Raw genomic sequence first — 16,441 nt, 5'->3', positions numbered from 1 at the left:
AATTCAGATTATATGCTTTCAATTGGAGTACATGCAGTGTAGATTTATATAATTCAGTTCAAAGTAGATAATGTGGATTATCTGCGTTGATAATCTGGATTATATGGCAGAGTAGAAGGGGCCTATGTCAATGTCCAATGGAAACTGAGCATAGAATTATATTGGAAGCCTCAGGTCCCTTCTACAATGCCATATAATCCAGATTATCAATGAAGATAATCCACATTATCTGCTTTGAACTGGATTATATGAGCCTACACTGCCATATAATCCAATTCAAAGTGGATGATCTGGATTTCTATGTCAGTATAGAAGGGGCCCTAGAGATTCCCAAAGAGAACATTTTCATCAAATCTACAAATAAATAATTTTTAAAAATCAAACCTGAAAATGTGAAGGATTACATGTATTTCATTTTACTGGCTTCACTGCATACCAGTGTACATAAGTAGATTGTGAACCTGGATAGTACAGGTTGATTTCTGCTTAATGGTTCTCATTCCTGGAATATCAGTCATGCACTGAACTTGAATAGGGAGCAAGGAAACAATATAACTCAGTAAACAGACACACTACTATTCCTTCTGCATAAACAACGTTTATTTTAGAATTATGCCTGATTTTTTCTTGAAGCCAAAAGAGGGAGGGCGGGAGTTGTTTTCAAGACACAATATCACAGACCATCAAGATTTGCTCTGAAAAAAGGGAAAAAAAGATATCAAGCAATCATTTTAGCAACATCTTACACAGATTCTAGAAACAGTTCACACTTATACTTTTGGCTTCTGATTTCATTAGTATTCAAATCTGAGTTAGACAAAAATAGACTGTTTTGCATGAAATGTTTAAAACACATTTGTGAACATGTGTGTGTGTGGAGGCCCCACGGATTTCACAGGGCAAGGAATGCTCAGAGATGGTTTTGCCAGTTCCTTACTCTCAAATATAGTCTACTGCACTGCTTCTCAAATGATGGGTTCTGACCCCAAATGGAGTCAATGGGGGTCAGGAAAAATTGGCAGCAAGAAAAGGTTTCTGACATCACCCAGTGGTGGTTTGAATGTTTACATGAATCTGGTAGTAACAACATGCAGTGTTTGCAGTGAACTCTACAGAAAATGCTTCAGCCGTACTCAATAAAAAGGAAAATCAGTCTGCTTAGCAAGAATTGCAAAGAGTGACTGATTATTAGTCAATGTTTGATTTTTATATCTACCTTATATACTTATATACCCAGTTTGCAGGGGGGGGGGGAAACCCATGCAGAAAGGGGTCATGAGTGGAATAAGTTTAAGAAAACCCAGCTTACATCACCTGGCATTTGGTGGTGGTCTCCTATCCAATTATTAGACAGGGTTTATCATGGTTAGCTTCCATGATTAGATGGACACTGATACCGTTAATTATTGATTTCCCATACTGAAAAACTATGCAAATTCCAACCAACTGTTTCAACCAACTATTACATTTCTGCCTTTCCTGCCCAATTCATCCTGCAGCCACTGTGGTGGAATTATTTCATGAAAGCTCAACACAAAATCCTGTTCTGTGAATAATTCAGGAAGTGCTGCTGGTGTATGTCTGTCTGCACATGCATTCCAACCTTTTCCTTGACCCATACACTGCCAAATCTCCTAAAGTATTCCTCAGCCAACACTAAAAATGTTACAGAATGTGAAGTTTACCAGTTTTTTGCTTATTTACCTTTACACAGGATTCACACAACGATGAGCACAGAAATTATAGCAGCACTTTTGTGGTTTAGGGCACTGAGAGTCGTATTTGCATTGATCCTCTTCTTTCTTGACACATTTAATGAGGTCAATAGGACATTTTCCAGGTCTCACTGTAATAGAGAACAATAATAACAATACAGAAATAGATTTGTAATGCTCATTATATTGTTATTCCATTAATGCCCAAAAACTCTTTTAAAAAAATAAATTGAACTATTAATTTGTCATGAAGAAGAGATCAGTTTTCAGACATAGGCACTTTCAATGACCCATCTTATCATCAATGAAAGCCTAATTGCTATTTATGGACTTTCCAGATTCTATAAATGAATCATATTCTAGGTAATAAAAATCAAGGCAGGTGTCAGCTCATTCTTTGGTACTTGGGATTTGTCATGTACTTGTCTTGATACAATTAGCTTTTGTACATGCATTCTAATTGTAAGTACTTTTGCATTGTATAGAAAATAACTCATGAAGCAATATCTTGTGACCTATGCAAGACCAGGTAAGTACCTTTGAGTCATTTTGGACCTTATTGTGACTGCGTGAGTGGCGCCACCTATGTGTAGAACTGTTAGTTGCAAGATTTGAACTGTTGTATCATGCTTAATCCTTCCTTTTTACCCTGCTTATGTATAGTTGGATTGATTGGTTATTTATAGCTGTCAATCAGTATTGTTTGGCTCCACCTCTTCCTGGAGGAGGGGAGTGCTTCCCTTTTTCATTCTGCCATCAGAGTTTCTATCAGATGGACATGAGTAAGAGACTTGACTCTAAAATCTCCCCTTTTTGGGCAAAGTCATGGAAAGCGTGGTGGCCTCACAACTCCAGGTATTCTTGAGAGACACGGATTATCTGAATCCGGCACAGTCTGGTTTCAGACCGGGGCATGGTACCGAGACGGTCTTGGTGGCCTTAGTGGATGATCTGCGCCGGGAGCTAGACAGGGGGAGTATGTCCCTGTTGGTGCTCCTGGACCTCTCAGCGGCCTTCGATACCGTCGACCACGGTATCCTTCTGGGGCGCCTTGCGGAAATGGGTCTCGGGGGCACTGCTTTGCAGTGGCTCCAGTCATTTCTGGAGGGCCGCACCCAGAAGGTGTTATTGGGGGACTCCTGTTCCGCACCACAACCTTTGACTTGTGGGGTGCCACAGGATTCCATACTGTCCCCCATGCTGTTTAATATCTACATGAAGCCGCTGGGTGAGATCATCCGGAGTTTCGGGGTGCGGTGTCATCTGTACGCAGATGATGTCCAACTCTGTCACTCCTTCCCACCTGCTACTAAGGAGGCTGTCGAGGTCCTGAACCGGTGCCTGGCCGCTGTAACGGTCTGGATGAGGGCAAACAAACTGAAATTAAATCCAGACAAGACAGAGGTACTCCTGGTCAGTCGCAAGGCCGAACGGGGTATAGGGTTACAGCCTGTGCTGGACGGGGTCGCACTCCCCTTGAAGGCGCAGGTTCGCAGCTTGGGTGTGACCCTGGACTCATCGTTGAGCCTGGATCCCCAGGTTTCAGCGGTGACCAGGGGAGCATTTGCACAGCTCAGGCTCGTGCGCCAGCTGCGCCCGTATCTCGGGAAGTCTGACTTGGCCACGGTGGTACACGCTCTTGTCACATCCCGCCTGGATTACTGCAACGCTCTCTACGTGGGGCTGCCCTTGAAGACGGCCCGGAAGCTTCAGCTGGTTCAGCGCGCGGCAGCCATGTTACTAACTGGAGCGGGTGGCAGGGAGCACACAACGCCCTTGTTGTCCCAGCTCCACTGGCTGCCGATTTGCTACCGGACCCAATTCAAGGTGCTGGTTTTGGCCTACAAAGCCCTAAACGGTTCTGGCCCAAAATACCTTTTGGACGGCATCTTGGCCTACGAGCCCACGAGGACCTTGAGATCATCTGGGGAGGCCCTTCTCTCGATCCCGCCTGCCTCACAGGCACGGCTGGCGGGAACGAGGGAGAGGGCCTTCTCGGTGGTGGCCCCCCGGCTGTGGAACACTCTCCCTGCACACATCAGACAGGCGCCCTCCCTCATGTCCTTTCGAAAAAGCCTTAAGACATGGCTGTTCGAGAGGGCATTTAATTAAGTGCTAAACATTACGGTAAAGAGAACTGGAATGGAACAAGGAATATGAGATTGGTTATGATTCCACTATGAGACGAAGCGGATTTTTAGTGTTGTCTGTAAGTGTTGGTTAGTTTATATGTTGTTGAAACTGGCTTTTTTGTAATTGTCTTTTATGTGTACTGTACACCGCCATGAGTCGCCCTTAAGGGCTGAGAATGGCGGTTAATAAGTGCATCAAATAAATAAATAAATAAATAAATAAAAGACCCTGATTAAATTACCTCTCAGCACCAATTCTGAGGTTCTTACCCTTGAGTCTTATGCTTCATGTTCAGACCAACCTGAACGACGTTGGAAGTCTCAAGCACCTTCAAACCGGTTCTTTTGGCACCAGAGGAAGATCCCGAATCTTCAAACATAGGCCATTTGAACTGGGGTTATGGATTGCTCTGGCATTTGCAGCCATTGAGGAAAGAGGAAACTTGGAAAGGTTTCTCAGCTTCAAACTCCTTGGACCCAGGACTGAGACTGTAACGTATATTTTCCTTCACCCCTCTAAAGCTTCCAGCTCACTTCTTTAAAGAAATAACTCTTTGTGAACAATAAATCTTATTTTGAGTTATTTACAGTGTTTTGGGTTTTTGGGAGTTCCAGTTTCCTATAGGAGGGCAAGAAGTAATCCCCTGGGGAAAGATGTCACGTCCATGCCTCTTTCACTAAGAGCTATAGCCCCCAGGTGCGACGGCACACTTATGGAGAACCCATTTCAGGATTTTCTTGGCAAGATTTGTTCAAAGGGTGTTTCCCATTGCCTTCTTCTAAGGTTGAAATACTGTAATTTGTCTGAGATCATCCCATGTGTTTCTATAGCCAAGTGGGCATTACAAGTCTTTCTTCCCACTGTCCTAATCCAGCACTCAAACTAATATACCATGCTGATCCCCCCCAATCCCCCCCACACACACCAAAGAGTCTTCAGAGTACCTTTTTCTGGTGGCACACAGCGCTTTGCACAACAAGAGTGACAGCACTTCTCTTCTCCTTTGCAAGAAAAATCATTCATGCACTGATCGAGTTCACGACCAATGCATTTGCAACGATCAAATGGACAAAGTCCGGGCTTGCCTGCTAATAGAAAAAACCCATAAGGTAGTATAGTGGGATCTCACAATTAAATAATATGGACACTTCTTATTCAACACAGTAATAGATGATATATTTTTATTTTGCATAAATATTTACGTCCTTCATTCAATGTTTTATGAAAAAAAGATTATGACACCTCCATTTGAACTGTTGTGGCTGCATTCTATGGAATCCTGGGCTTTGAAGCAGTCAATGCGACATCAAGTGCTATAAATGTATAATTTGAAACGGCCTTAAGTTGCTTCTTCTAAAAAACATTACTCCTTTTCACCATGAAGATATATGTAAAAGTTTTCCCCTGACATTAAGTCCAGTCGTGCCTGACTTTGCGGATTGGTGCTCATCTCCATTTCTAAGCCGAAGAGCCAGTGCTGTCCATAGACACCTCCAAGGTCATGTGGCCAGCATGACTGCATGGAACACCGTTACCTTCCCGCCGGAGCGGTACCTATTGATCTACTCACATTTGCATGTTTTTGAACTGCTAGGTTGGCAGAGGCTGGGGCTGACAGCAGAAGCTCACACCACTCCCTGGATTCAAACCTATGGCAAGTTGAGCAGCTCAGTGGTTTAACCCACTGTGCCACCGGGGGCTCCCATGAAGATATAGCAGGCAGCATTTAAAGGGCCACTGTTTTATTGTTTAGGAGAACTGGAATGACAAGGAAATTTTCTCCAATGTAGGCCATGCATTACCAACAGATTGGACTTTCCAACACCATGCTTGCTTCATATGGCATGTCAGACCATTACCTTACCTGAGTTTTCATTTCCATTTCACTTTAAATGTGCCTATGCCTGGAAGATTTTTTTTCAGCCTGGACACCCAGGGATGGGTCAGGGCCCCTATAATTTCATTTTAATTCTATTTTGAGATTTATTTAGGTTGGTTCTTATTTTCCTAAGTGCAACATTTGGCAAAGGGATGCCAAATTAAGCTGTGAACTTAAAAAACTGTTCAGCTCACCCAGGAGTCTCTTTGTGAAGGATTCCTAATACACAAGAAACACTTTTAGGATCATTAAAATATATATATTTTCAGCCGCCTCGAATTGCCTTGGGGAGAGGGGATGGGATATAAATAAAGCATCATCATCATCATCATTCTATTATTGCCATCCCTATTCTGAGTAGGAGTTCATGATTTGACTGAGGCATCAAATTAGGCAAATCTCTCTTAGGTGCACTTATATATAAATTTCCTATCTCAGCAGTACTGCACCTACTTTTATTCCTTGAATTGTGTCAATTGAATTGTGACTGGACTTCACTTGTTTTCTTTCAAAACAATTAAGGATGCAAAGACTGGCTCCTGGTTGCTACCACAAATTCTTGAGAAAAATGAAAAAGGAGACAAAAACATTTTGTACTTACTTGCTAGTGACAGCTCCACCCAAAGAGCTAAACTACTCAAAAGAAGGAAGCTACAAAGGATCTTCATGATTCTCTCTGATGCTGGATTTTAGTCTTATTGGAAAACTAGACTTAAAATCTTTGGTGTGCAGATCCGAAGCTGAGGCAGATACTGGACATGGATTCCATGAGAGTTTGCTTAAATGCAAAAATGAAGTGATTGGGCAAGAAGCAATCAACTCTCATTCTTGCCCAAGGCTGCTTAAGCAAAAACTATATTTTGTAAGTTTGTAAAAATTCCCTTCACATGGTAGAAACAAGGAAGTTATTATTTCATGCAAGCCTGACAATAGACGCTTTCTTTCACCATGAGCACACACCATCTAGGAATGTGATACTAAGTTCTAGGTTGCTGGTTCTCAACCTGTGGGTACCCAGGTGTTTTGGCCTACAACTCCCAGAAATCCTAGGCAGTTTACCAGCTGTTAGGATTTCTGGGAGTTGAAGGCCAAAACATCTGGGGACCACAGGTTGAGAACCACTGTTCTAGGTTGTTTATTTATTTATCTAAAGCATTTATATTCCGCCTTTCTAACCCCAAAGGGGACTCAGGATGGAGCACAACATATATATGGCAAACATTCAATGTTGGAATAAATCAAACTATAAATATACACAAACATTAAAATCAGTTGTATCCACTTTAAAATCAAATTGCTAAAACCATCTCAAACCAGCCATACCAGAAGGTTTCCTGTTATTACCTTAATGCACTATCTCAAAGGCTTGATCCCATAGCTAAGTTTTTACCAAGTTGTTTTAAAGAAGAAAGCAATGGAAATCACATCTTCATCTTCCTTGACACTCTGTCATCCTTACTTAGCTAAGTGGGATTTTCTTCAAGCAACTAGAAGATGTGGATACCAGCCATCATATTGTTGTTGTTTATTCATTCAGTCGCTTCCAACTCTTTGTGACCTCATGGACCAGCCCATGTCAGAGCTCCCTTTCTGCCGTCACCACCCCAGCTCCGTCAAGATCAAGCCAGTCACTTTAAGGATGTATTGATTTATTCATCCATCTTGTCCTTGGTCAGTCCCTCGTCTTTTTTCCTTCCATTTCTCCCAGTATCATTATTTTCTCCAAGCTTTCCTGTCTCCTCATTATGTGGCCAAAGTACTTCAATTTGCCTCTAATATCCCTCCCTCCAGTTAGCAAATGAGTTTTATTTTAGGGCATGGACCACCATGGTTAAAAAGTAGGGCATGTCACACATCTTAGAATTCATTTCCATAAGTTGTGGTGATGGTTCTGCATTATAATGACACATAACAGTTTATTTATTGGTTATAAATAATCAACAGAATCTGCATTCTTAGAGACAGCATACCACTATGTAATCTAAGAATTCTGTTGATTAACAATAATTTGTAATCAAATTATTTCTGTAAATATGTCTAATTATAATGACTAACCATCATAATACTTTATGGAAATGAATTCCAAGTTGTGTGATTATTTTTATTTTACTTTATTTTCAGGATGCAGAAGTTGGACCTTGTCTTGTGACTGTTGCCCTGAAACCTTGAAGAAAAGGAAAGTGGAGGCAGTCACATTTTGTTCTCATACCCAAAGAATTATGTTGAGCACAAAGAGCAAGTTCATAAGTGTCTTCATGTCCCCCTCTTGCTGTGGCTTTCAGTCTTTACAGGAACCTAGAATCGAAGCCCACAGTCAGTGGAGAAAGGAAGATGGAGAAGATTTACCTGGCACCCTACTTCTATGAGACACTATATCACCAATATGTTGCTTAATTAGTTGATAGACTTGTTAGGTATGAAAATATCTTTTTTTCAAGGAGAAATCTTGAAATTTATTACTTAATACAGGTTGCGCATCCCATATCCAGAATCACAGGGTTTTGTTTTTTTTTTTGTCATTCTGCCCCCGGTGGTGCAATGGGTTAAACCCTTGTGCTGGCAGGACTGCTGACCGACAGGTCACAGGTTCAAATCTGGGGAGAGCTGGTTAAGCTCCCTCTATCAGCTCCAACTCCCATGTAGGGACATTAGAAAGCTTCCCACAAGGATGGTAAAACATCAAACATCCGGCCATCCCCTGGGCAACATCCTTGCAGCCAGCCAATTCTTTCACGCCAGAAGTGGTTTGCAGTTTCTCAATTCGCTCCTGACATGAAAAAAAATCCTCTTGTTGAAGTGTGACTGCATCCAACTCTTTAGTCCAGAGAACTGTGGGAACCCCCCCCCCCCCAATAGCACCCAAACCTTACTTCAAAAGTAAGGAAAACATACCCAGCCTCCATTAGACTTCCCGATTCCCCCCCCCCTCTTCTGGCGCATCATTTCTATGCACAAGGAGAGTTTTGGGAAGACTGTAATGAAGACTGGGTAAGTTTATTTTACTTGTGGGCAAGGGAGTGAGGGTCTTCAGATGTTCTGCCAGGACACCCACTCCAGAAAATGTGCACAGGAACATCCACGTTTTTAAAATGTGGATGCTCCTGAGATAAAGGGTTGTCTGGAAGTGCCCTAAGATCTAAGCACCTCTGGGTTTTTTAAAAAAAGTAAATCCTTCCCCTCTCCCAGACAGTATGGAACAGCCTTTTGAGATAGACTTTAGAAAAGCCATAATTTCTACAAGTCCTCAGTAAAACCACAATGGATACAAAGGCAGGGTTAGGTGGCCAGAAAAAAAAGAGGGTGAGCATGGATATGCAAAGGGAGGATGGGAATGAGCATTCATATGTGTGATAAGTTGGGAGAAAGGAAGATTGTGACAGACACTAGTGAGTTTTGAAGGACAGGGAGACTAATTTCAGGACAGAGGAAGGATCTCAAATGAATTCTGTAAAGGATGGACAGGTCATATTGAGCACAAACTTGATTGAAACCATGGTGAGACCTACATTTTCTCCAGAATAATTTTTGATTCCTGATGTTGTCTACCCACAGTTTCTTTTCTTATTTCCTTTCTCATTTCCATTTCACAACTTTTATATTGTAACTCTGTAAAAGTCAAGCAAAAGGAAGATCTATTTACGAGAGACAACTAAGTTCTTTTGAAAATGTTTATTAGATAGAATTAGACCATGCTTGAATAAGGGAAGAATTTGGGTGGAATAGCACACACACACAAAAATCCTGGTTATCTCCAAAATATTTCACTTTTGGTTCAGTCTTCATAAAAATAACAAGCCATGGCTAGTTGCTGTTATGCATCTGGTATGCAGCAACTGTATGATGATGATGAAGAGGAATTCTGTAAATAAAATTTAAAAACATTATTACTTTCTTGCAATTACACTATGTAACACAAGTTTTGTTCTAGGATTATAAATGCCATTTCCTAATTGGGTCTATAATAAGAACATGGAAAATGTTTATTAAACAGCCAAAACTGTTTTTGCAGGACATCCTGCAGCACATTTTGCTATAGTGGATATTTCATAGAGACATAGTTTGTGACAGGCACAAAAATGAAGTTTATGGAATACAACAATTACTGTACCACATGTCTCCCCAAAGTACCTTATGCTGGGTTCACACAGCGCATTGCACAACAAGAGTAACAACACTTCTTTTTTCCTTCACAAATATGATCATTCATGCATTTATTAGGCTGAGGCCCGGTGCATTTGCAGCTGTCTATTGGACAAATTCCAGGCTTTTCTGCAAATAGAAAAAAACATAATATAACATAGTGGAATCTCAAAAGTAAGCAATATGATTTTTAAAAACTAAATTATGTTATATTTTACATTGTTTACATATTTATATTCCCTTTCATTCAATGCTTCAGCCAACTTAAAAAGCCAAAAGTCTTAAAATTACAATGTATAATAACTAAATCACCACAACCAGCTTCAAGTAGCCAAATCTTTTCCCCAAATCCTGCTTTTTTTGAAGTGTGCTCATAACTAGTGTACTCTGTTGATTAAAATATTGTGTTCGGATTTGACATCTAGATTCAAGAACGCATTCTATTCTTATGAGGTATCTGAGCCATATCTTATTGATTAATATTTAGATTGTGGTTTGTAAATGAAGATGGGGTAAGTCTGCCTTCTGATTTCCTAACCCCATTGGGTTGTAGGAAGACTAGCAATCCCTTTTCAACAATTTCTGCCCTAGTTTTTGCTCTCATTGTGACTGCCATTTGAAAGTTAGCTTTTCATTTCTAGCCACCTACAAGCTTTTCACTAGGGTTCAGTTCAGTGTGTTCTCACTGCTATTGTATTCTTACTGGAGTTTCACAAATATGTAAAATGTCAATATCTATTAGCTTTGAGCTAGAAAAATCTGTTTGGTTCAGATTGTAATGGAAGGTCCAATCACTTTTTGAACAGGAAACCAATATACTGTAGATCTGATTTATAGATCTTTCTGTTTAACATTTTTCTGCTATACAAACCACATAATATGACAAGACACAAAAAACAAAGTCAAATGTATGTCTGTACTTAACCAGCTGCAGATTTTGTATGTGATTCCACCAAATATGTGTCAAACAAGGATGCCACAGTGAACTGAACTAAGACAAGACACATATTAACTAGATCATAGAATCATTGGAAGAGATGACAAGGACCAGCCGATCTACATACACACATTCTCCAAGCAGGAATATACAATAAATGCATTCCTTCCACATGGCCTTTGTTTAAACATCTTGAAAGATCTCCATCACACTCGAAGGCCACATCTTCTACTTTTGAATAGCTCTTAGAATCAGAAAGTGCTTCCTAATGTTTAGCTAGAATATCTTTTTCTGCAGTTTGACCCATTGCTCTGTGACTAACTCTCTTAAGCAATAGAACGTCTTCCTTCCTGCCTTGTTTTGTTGTTGTTTATTCATTCAGTCACTTCTGACTCTTTGTAACCTCATGGACCAGCCCATGAGAGAGCTCCCTGTTGGCTGTCACCATCCCCAGCTCCCTCAGAGTCAAGCTAATGACTTCAAGGATACCATTCATCCATCTTGCCTTTGGTCAGCCCCTCTTCCTTTCTCCTTTGATTTTCCCCAGCATCATTGCCTTCTCCAAGCTTTCATGTCTTCTCATGATGTGGCCAAGTACCGTATATTCCGGCATATAAGACGACTGGGTGTATAAGACGACCCCCAACTTTTCCAGTTAAAATATGGGATATAGTTTGGGATATATTCGCCGTATAAGACTACCCCTCTTCCAACACACACCAAATAAAATTTTTAAAAGCATCAGATTTGATTTCAATATGGTGATTTTCCTATTACTGTACCTCCTTCTCTGCCTCTCAGATCTCACACATGCGCACCTGCACCACTTCACTGCAGTCTTCAGGAGTGAGATCTGAGAGGCAGAGGAGGAGGTACGGTAACAGGATGCAAGGGTGGGCCAGACAGGTAAAAGAGTTGTGTTTTTCTGAGCCCAGAGCCACTCTATCTCTTTTTTCCATACCCTGGGTGCCCCGGACACCTGCAGCTTGCTCTGCTCTTCACTTACACCTTCCCAGTGAGGCGACCCTTCACCTCACCATCGGGACCACATTAAGTCCATGAATCCTGATGAATGGATTTTCTTCTACCATACTTGTACAGCGTCGCCCTTAATGCTTTCATACAGTCACTGCATACGGCAGGGACATGGCCACTGCCATTTTTGAGCTCCCCCCACAATATGCAGCAACCACAGATTCTCCAAGCCAGATTGGAAGTTTCAGCACTTGCTCTATAAGACGACTCCTGGTGTATAAGACTACTTCCGCATACAAGATGACTCCCATGCATAAGGCTACTCCAGCGTATAAGACAACTCCCGTGTATAAGGCTACTCTCACATATAAGATGACCCCTGACTTCTGAGAAGATTTTCTTGGGTTAAAAAGTAGTCTTATACACCAGAATATACGGTACTTCATCTTTGCCTCTAATATGCTTCCCTCCAATGAGCAGTCAGGCTTTATTTCCTGAAGTATGGACTGGTTGGTTCTTCTTGCAGTCCAAGACACTCTGAGAATTTTCCTCCAACATCACAGTTCAAAAGCATCTATCTTCCTTCGCTCAGCCTTCCTTATGGTCCAGCTCTTATACCTGTAGGTTACTAAGGGGAATACCATTGCTTTAACAATGCGTATCTTCTTTGCCAGTGTGTTGTCTCTACTCTTCACTATTTTATTGAGATTGGTCATTGCTCTTCTCCCAAGAAGGAAATGTCTTCTGATTTCCTTGCTGCAGTCTGCGTCTGCAATAAACTTTGCATCTAGAAATGCAAAGTCTGTCACTGCCTCCACGTTTTCTCCCTCTATTTGACAATTATCAATCAGCCCGGTTGCCATAATCTTGGTTTTTTATGTTTAACTGCAACCCAGTTTTTGCACTTTCTTCTTTCACCTTGATTAGAAGGCTCCTCAGCTCCTCCTCACTTTTGGCTATAAAAGTGGTATCATCTGCATATCTAAGGTTGTTAATGTTTCTTCCAGCAATTTTAACCCCAGCCTTGCATTTGGCAAACCCCGCACATCACATGTGTTCTGCATACAAGTCAAATAGGTTGGGTGAGAGCATACAACCCTGCCATATGCCTTTCCCAACCTTGAACCAGTCTGTTGTTCCATATTCAGTTCTTACTGTTGCTACTTGGTCGTTGTACAGATTTCTCAGGAGACAGACAAGTTGGCTTGGTATCCCCATACCATCAAGAACTTGTCACAATTTATTATGACCACACAGTCAAAGGCTTTAGAATAGTCAATAAAACAGAAATATCTTGCCTTAATATTGCATTATTTCAAATATTTAAACATCATGCCACCTGTTAACATTCTCCTCTCCAGACTAAGCATTCTCAGCTCCTTTAGCCAGTCCTCATAGAGCATGTTTTCTAGACCCTTTACCTTTTTGTTCAACTTCCTCATGTTCCAGCTTGTTAATATCTCTCTTGAATTGGGATAATCAGAACTGGACACAGTATTCCAGATAAGCTCTGGCCAAAGCAGAATAGATTAGTAAAATAGAATTACCTTTTGGGATTTTCTTGCCAGATGCATGTGTCATTTCCAACGAAATGACAAGAAGGCTCAAAAGAAGGAAGGTACCTAATGACTTCATGGTTGTAGCAAGATCCAGGTACAAGCACTGAGAACTGAGTATTATTTATATTGATGGGTCTGAGGCAATGATGATAATCATCATAATCATTATCATTATATCACAACTGATGCATCTTGCTTAGTGAGTTATGTTTTGTAATATTTCATAGGCTAGGTGTGACCTATAAAGTCATCTAGTCAGCCTGGCATCAATACCAGGAAAGATTCTCTCAAAAACAAGTCATGCCAGACTAATCTTATCTCTTTTTTTCTAAGGTCACAAGCTTGGTAGATGCAGGGAATGCTGTGGATGTAGCACATTTTAATTTCAGGGAGACTTTTGACAAGGTTCCCGTAATCTTCTTGCAAACAAACTAGTAAAGTGTGGGCTAGATAACATTACTGTTAGGTGGATTTGTAATTGGTTAGGTGACCAAACCCAAATGATGTTGACCAATGGTTCATCTTCATCCTGGAAAGAAGTGACTAGTGGAGTGCCACAGGGTTTTGTCCTGGGCCCAGTTCTGTTCAACATCTTTATTAATGAAGGTTAGAGGGCATGCTTATCAAGTTTGCAGATTGCACCAGATTAGGAGGAATATCTAATACTCCAGAACCTCAATCAATTAGAGAGCTGGGCCAAAACTAACAAAATGAATTTTAGCAAGGAGAAGTGTGGGATATTTCAAGTGTGAGGGCCAGCATTCTTTTCAAACATTTCAGAAGGTGGTGGTGAAGTGATCTGGATGCTTGGCCAGTTCTCTAATGTGATGGCATTTGATGCTCCCAGGTTTAAAATGACATGTTTCCACATTTTTGGGAGGGGAAATTGTGGGAGGAGCCAAAAGTACCTGTGTTATGGAAAGCACTACCTTCTGCTCACTGAGTTTTTACTTTGCCAGAACAATTTCTTTTAAAAATAGCCATTCTGGGTCCTTCCCTTCCCTTCCATGATATGTCTGTGCCTTGTGTTGCATGGAAAGGCTGGGAGAGAAGGATTATTGTTATTATTAGAATGCCATGTCTCCATGCTGGGCAGTCCTGGGGGTTATAGTTTCCCAAGGTCCATAACCTTCTCTTGGTGCATTTACACTATGGAATGAATGCTCTTGGACCCCAAACAGATATGTGGTGGATTATGCCTAGGTTGGCAACAGGCCATGTGAAAAAGATCTTGGAGTCTTCATGGATACAAACTGCCCATGAGCCAACAAGTGGTGCAATACCAGCTAGACAGTGTAGTTTCTCCAGTGGTGTAGGGCGCAGACACCCCATGATAATGCAGCATGTCTCATTAAGAGCCGCATCCACTGTTTTAGCGTGGTGAGATGTGTTTCACACTGGGCATGCATACTCAGCAGCAGAGTAGCATAGCGCAAGGGAAGATGTCTTCACTGTATCTGGTTGTGATCCCCAGGTTGTGCCAGTCAGCTTTTGTATGATATTGTTTCTAGCACCCACTTCTTGCTTGATATCCAGGCAGTGCTTCTTGTAGGTCAGAGCACGGTCCAGAGTGACTCCCAGGTATTTGGGTTCACTGCAGTGCTCCAGTAGGATTCCTTCCCAGGTAATCCTCAAAGCTCGGGATGCTTGTCTGTTCTTGAGGTGAAAAGCACATGTCTGTGTTTTAGATGGATTAGGGATCAGCTGGTTTTCCCTGTAATAGGCAGTAAGAGCACCTAGAGCTTCGGAGAGCTTCTGTTCAACCATCTCAAAGCTCCCTGCTTGAGCAGTAATGGCACAATCATCAGCATAGATGAAGCTCTCTGCCCCTTTTGGCAGTGGCTGGTCATTTATGTAAATGTTGAACATTGATGGAGCAAGCACACTCCCCTGAGGCAGGCCGTTCTTCTATTTCTGCCATCTGCTTCTCTGGCCCTGGAACTCAACAAAAAGTTGAGTTGAGTTCTGTAGTTGTTGAATTCTGTAGTTGCTGATTTTTTTTTGTCCAGGGACACCATTTATTTTCTCTGCCAATAATACTATTGCTGTGTAGAAAGTAATGTTTTGGCACATAAAATGTAGTTTCTGACATAAAAAACATTCTTTTCTGTACAAAAGCTAAACTATTGTGAATTTTGAACAAATTAAGCTATGAACTGTAATGATTCTTGTCAGTACAGGGTTGTCCTTTTAAAGTTTGGTTCCATCTGATGAGCGTAGAGAATGTATGCCATGATTTCTTGGTCTGTAGATGACCTTTGGGACTTAAAAAATCCCTGAGCATCATGGGTATCTGCAAAGTGTTGGATTTCTTCAACTTTCTTTGTCCACCAGAGGTTCTTGAGTTCTCTGGTCCTTCTTTGGAACTCAGCTTTCGCACTAGCATAGATCTTTTTCTTAGCGGCGCAGTTGGTGTCTCCCTGCCATGTTTGGAAGGCTTTTCTTTTCTTATCAATTAACTGTTGGATCTCTTGGTCATTTTCGTCAAACCAATCTTGCTGTTTCTTAGTTTGATATTCAATGGTTTATTCGCAGGCTGTGATGATGGAGGTCTTCAGTTTGTTCCAATGTTCCTCAACATTACTTTACTTACTTACTCACTTACTTACTTACTTACTTACTTACTTACTTAGGCAATCCCTCGTGGACCAAGGATGATGGTCCTCCAAGTCTGGTGTCTTGGCGGTGGGTTCATAGATAGCTGTGGAGCCCTATTTTTGATCCACATGTTTTCCTGCAGTGAAGACACTGGTTTCCAGATGAAAGGTGCTCCCAGTCAGGGTTGGCTTGATGCACCTTCCTCTTGGCAAGTTTCTCCCTTTCACTCTTCATTCGTGCCTCTTCGGATTCTGCAGCACTTCTGGTCAAAAGTAAGACCTTTTGAAGGAATAGTGATTCTTAAGAAACACTTTGGACCATTAAAATACATTTTCAAATATGCTTTCCATCTCTCTTCTGAGTAGGAGGCTTATGATATGATCCAGGTATCACAGCTAGGCAAATCCCTCTCAAGTGTTCCAATACATGTATTATCTAACTCTAGAGGAACAGGTGTGCTTTTATTCATTAATTTATGTGATTACACTTCTGTGTTCTCCATCAT

General features: G+C 41.3%; 2 long non-coding RNA genes across 2 annotated transcripts; both read right to left on the bottom strand.

Annotated features, from left to right (window-relative positions):
- Window positions 1–608: 608 nt before the first annotated feature.
- LOC132772600 (uncharacterized) lies at window positions 609–6,476 on the bottom strand. Its single transcript, XR_009631229.2, has 4 exons — window positions 6,329–6,476; window positions 4,793–4,936; window positions 1,705–1,846; window positions 609–695 (listed from the first exon to the last, which is right to left on the bottom strand). It is a non-coding gene; the product is annotated as an uncharacterized lncRNA (long non-coding RNA).
- A 2,905-nt stretch (window positions 6,477–9,381) lies between these two features.
- On the bottom strand, window positions 9,382–13,454 carry LOC132772601 (uncharacterized). Its single transcript, XR_009631230.2, has 3 exons — window positions 13,327–13,454; window positions 9,856–9,996; window positions 9,382–9,586 (listed from the first exon to the last, which is right to left on the bottom strand). It is a non-coding gene; the product is annotated as an uncharacterized lncRNA (long non-coding RNA).
- Window positions 13,455–16,441: the final 2,987 nt, after the last annotated feature.

Source organism: Anolis sagrei, chromosome 4, assembly GCF_037176765.1.
Source record: "Anolis sagrei isolate rAnoSag1 chromosome 4, rAnoSag1.mat, whole genome shotgun sequence".
Lineage (NCBI taxonomy): Eukaryota > Metazoa > Chordata > Lepidosauria > Squamata > Dactyloidae > Anolis > Anolis sagrei.
Note: the sequence above shows the minus strand (reverse complement) of the source record. Positions and strands in the feature narration are given on the sequence as shown.